The following is a 5261-nucleotide window of genomic DNA, read 5'->3' as shown; positions in this document are numbered from 1 at the left end:
ACAACTTTTTTTTCTATGTGTGTTTGTTTATTTTTCATTTTAGAGACATTCACCGACAAATGACTATAATTATGTTTTTCATTCCGCATCATTATCAACAACAACAATATCAACAAAAAACATCTTCATTATTATTAACATCGTCAACAGCAACCTCATCATTGCCTTCATCTTTATCATCATTATTTATTTTCATTATCTACTACATAGAATAAAGTCTTTGTTAGGGGTTTGATGAGCGGCATGTGAATGAGGCGGAAAAAAAATTCTACATTTCTTTTTATTATTTTTCCCTTTTTCAACCATAAAAAAATACAAAAAAAAAATCTAGTATATAAAAAAACTAAATAAAAAATCTGTATAAAACACTTGCCTTCCGGGCTGCTACATTAAATTAGTAACATAGTTTATGTGTTTGTATATGTGTAATGATAAATACATATCATGGTTTATAATTAATGTGACCAACTATGTTTTTGGGCTTAAAGGAAATATTTCAATTGTATTGAGTTTTATGGCATAATAAAAATACTACTTGTTAGAACTAATATCTTTAGTTTTTCCTTTAAGTATTTCAATTTAGATAAAGCAATTGCCACATATTTATTACATAATATCTTAGCTTAATGTATCTATGGGGAATTAACTGTATGTTGTAAAAAGCGTTTCTAATAATGTTTTTGTTAAAGCTATTAAGGATTAATCCTTAATGTTATTTTTATTCATTTTTTTACATGTTGTGTTCATATTTCATTTACGATTACATATAAACTAAATATGTATATGTGTGTGTACGTACGGATGTGTAAATACTTAAGTTGACTTTAAATAAATTTAAAAAAAACATCAAACAGTTTTTAATAATTTAGATTTCTTACAATCTGTTTAGGTACTATAGAGAATTATATGATTTTTTTTTAACTTTTTCATAACTAAGTAAAAATTTTAATAAAACTTACTATATAATTGTGAGTTTTCCAATGATTCAATCTGCTCTGAAGATGGCTTCCGTTATATGATAGCTGAACGGTAACATTGTAAGATCATTTGAAATACAACTGGTTAATGAGTTAAGATTTTAATGGTCCTTTAATATTAGGAAAGCTTCGACGGCTTTCTTTTCAATTATCTCCCTTTGTTTTGACGTCTATAATATGGATATGTGACGTATGAGTAATATTTAATTTTTTCAAAAAAGAAAAACAAAAAACATTATTTGACACGCTTAAAATAGTTAAGCAGTAGGACAGTATGTAGAAGATTTGAGTAACAAACCAAAGTTTCTGCTTCGTATTTTCGCTGGCTTTTTGTATTATTAAACAAGTTAGAGTGTATAGTCGGGCCTGGCCGACCATATGATACCCTACACCAGAGAATAGCATGCAAATTAAGTGGATTATTCTTAATAATAAAGCTTTAAAGTTGTTTTTTGCCTTATTACCGAAATATTTTAAAAATTTGTTGACAAAAAAAGTGATTTTCTAAATAAGGGGTTATATGGAGGCAAGGATCATTATAAGACTATCCTTACAACTATTGGCACACATCACATTAAAGATATTTAAGAAGAATTTTATCGTGATACTTGTTTTTATTGATTTTTAAATCATTTTCTGAAGGGGACTTTGTATGGGGGCTAGGATCAAATGAAGTTCGATCATTATGAAAATCACCACTAACATTTAGACTTACACAGAACTAAGTTGTGCCGATTTTGGTAGAGATTTTACCGATTTTAACCATTTTCAATAAGCTTCGTCCTTGGCTCAAAAGAAACGTTTGTAACAAATTTCTTCAACTTATCTTGAAGATTTCGACCTGTAGTTTGATTACAAGGTTTACATGGACGGACATAGCTAAATCGATTCAGAAATTATAGTCGGACGAGGCCGACCATATAATACCCTACACCATTTATAAAAAATAAAATGTCATTTAGTGTTCATAATAAAGCATTTATGTTGAATTGTAACTTGCCTGAGATATAATTTAGCAATTTTTTGTTAAATAAAATGGTGTACATTTAAGTCATATTTCGAAGGAGGCTTTGTATAGGGGCTAGGATCATAATTATAAACATAAAAGCTTTTTTCGGGGGTTTAGCTGTACGGGGGCTTGGTCAAATATTGGAACGATTTTACCGATTTTCAACAGGATTCGTCTCTAGTACAATATAAGATAATGTGCAAAATTTAATTGAATTATCTTCAAAATCTTTCGGCCCTTTTTGGTTGTTCAGTTGTATGGGTGCTAGGTGAAGTAATAGACCGATCATAGCCATTTTCAATAGGATTCGTCCCTGAGACAATATAAGATCATGTACCAAATTTCATAGAATTATCTTCAAAATTTGATTACAAGGTTTACATGGAAGGACGGACGGATATAGCTAAATCGACTCAGAAAACGATTATAAGCCGATTAGTATACTTTAAGGTGGGTATAGGGCCAATATTATTGTGCGTTACAAACATCAGTATACCCTCCCCAATAAAGTGGTGTAGGGTATAATGATTCTTAAGCGATAGGTATAATTTAAAGTGGGTATAGAGCTAATATTTCAATGCGTTACATACTTCAGCACAAACCCAATATACCCTCCCCAATAAAGTGTTGTAAACAACTTCTTTGTAAGAGAAATTTCAAGTACTTCTTTAACTCCTATTTGTAAGCGAGCGTGTAAGTACTTGCCTCCAATGACATCATCGTGTTAAAATAATGACTTAAAATTCTAATGAAGAAATAGTGAAAAGAGGTTTTGTTAGCTTTTTAACACATTACTTTTCAATGTAAGTTTTTTGCTGTGATTGTCAACTGCTCAATGGCTCCCAGTAAAATGATTGTACAAAATAAAATATTTGGGCGATCGCATCAAGAATTGGATAAGTCAAAACATATTATTCTTGAGAAGTGTCATGAGAACTTCTCACTCCGCGATAACATTCAAAACGATTTTCCCTGCCTATTTAGTACCAACAGAATGTGATCAACCTCAATTAGATTACCATTATCGCCATAGCATTAACTGACAGTTTGTACACTTCATTAAAGAATGGTGTCGTTTTTTATACTGTTAGCTGCTCCATGGTCGATCAGTAATCTTACTCTCGAAACACAATTCTTCGAACATTTTCCTGTCCAGCTGAAATGTCATCTACTAACAGCTTATCCATGAAACGTTTTTCGTAAAACGTTACATTCAGTACTATAACCAGCAGATAGATTTTGAAAGTCAATTATCAAGCTAAAGAAAAAAACAATATCCCTCCCTAAATTCCATAGTTCTGGACGTTATTGAGCTCTTAATCCATGTTGCTGAAGTATAAAAGGGGCCTGGGAATCTGAATTGAAAACTTAGCAAACGATATGTTTTAACTTCTTTCGAATTACAGTATTATCATCTAGGCGGAAGTTTGCGCTAGTATAAAGTGACCAAAAGGCGCAGGCAGATGTAAACATATTTTTTCGGTAGCTAAAGGCTAATAAAGACATTACCAACCGATAATGTAAAGTGTAGGTCATGTGGACACTAGAGGCAAGTTAATCACACTCGACCATATGGTATTATGAAACCTAGAGTATGATCTCCTTTTGGTTTGTTCTATCGAGAGCAGTGAGAGCAAAAAGAGGAATGTGACGAAAGCACAGCATGTGGTGGGAATAGTGAAAAAATTATCTGCAATTGTTATGCCTTTTGTCCATAGTTATGATATCCAAACATCTTTGAAGTTAATCACACTCGACCATATGGTATTATGAAACGAAGAGTATGATCTCCTTTTAAACTAATTATACAAAAGGAATGTGATGAATGCACATCATGTGGTGGGAATAGTAAAACAATTGTCATGCCTTAGTCCATACTTATGCATGATATCTAAACATCTTGGAAGTATTGTTATATCTGGCATATCATCATTTACGAACAATGATTGGAACAGTTTAAAGAACTATATACATCTACGTATAAAAGCGCACAATCGAAAGGACTCCTAGTTAGTTAGTTAGTTTGAAAGGAGGATGTATATACATCAAATCCAAAGAAATACACGTAGGCCTATATGGGGCCTGTTGTGCGCTCCTAACCCGTGCCTCAGTTGGGAATCGAACTCAACACCTCCGGTCTACCAGACTAGCACACTTACCACTAACCTACCGGAGGCCAGGACTCCTAACATTCTACTATTAATACTTTTAAATAATTAACTAAATTTCTTCAAAATAACATCAACACAAATTGGTGGCTTTCAAGGTAATATCTTCGTGTTCATTATGTATATGTGTGTATGTGTATCAAAGAAAGTGTTTGACAGTACAACACCAACATACACATTCACTCGTATATATTAATGTTGTTATGCGTCATATAAATAAAGTATGTCAACATCTGTTAATGTGACATAAATCATGAAACTCATTTGTTAATTTATATACTAAAAAGATCTAAACATTTCATCCTTGCAACCAACAACAGCAAACGCATAAGCAACAGCAGACAGAATACCAGCAATAGGACCAAAAACATACATGTTATTAAACGTAATATTTAGGAAGTTAAAGTGACGAAAAGAAAATTTCATTTATGAGATACACAAATATGATGGGAGGACAACAAATAGAGTCCAAAACATTGGACACTCTTGGAGTTAAAGAGCAAAAAAGGAAACAACAAGGAAGAGAGAAGATAATAAAAGAGAAACTAAAGTTTTGAGGAATTAGATATGAACAAATGGCAAATAAGCTTAGAACTCTTATTCAAACTGTGTAAAAAAAAGAGCCTAAAAGAAGAGCGTAAAGAAAAGAGTGTTAAAACTGTTTTATGGAGATGAAAGTACAAGAAGTTTGTAGCAAATAGTTGTTGGATAAAATGCGAATGTACACACATTTAAGGGCTAATGTTATAAAGAGTGCGCAAGGTCAGTTTGAGTGAAATAATAAAATTAAAAGAGAATACAACAAAATATTATTAAAGAAATGCGTAGACAAATAAAAAAAAGGGAAAAACAACTGAAACGCGTTTAATGTATTTATGTTACTTGTTCTCTAAAACACAAACACACATACACTCAGCTAAGGTTTTCATTTCCTTTTTGGCTTTATCCTTTAACTAAAAGTATCTGTATATGAATATGTTAGTGAGTGTAGTGTAGTTTAGTTTGTGGATGATGTGTATGAAAAATGATTATGTTTTTCACATGTAGAATGTATGTAATTGAGTGTAAATATGACGCAGAATGTGAATTCAGTTGTTAAGTTGGTGC

Source organism: Lucilia sericata, unplaced genomic scaffold (genome assembly GCF_015586225.1).
Source record: "Lucilia sericata isolate MDLA Ls3-8-SP2 unplaced genomic scaffold, ASM1558622v1 Contig000283F_arrow, whole genome shotgun sequence".
Lineage (NCBI taxonomy): Eukaryota > Metazoa > Arthropoda > Insecta > Diptera > Calliphoridae > Lucilia > Lucilia sericata.
Note: the sequence above shows the minus strand (reverse complement) of the source record.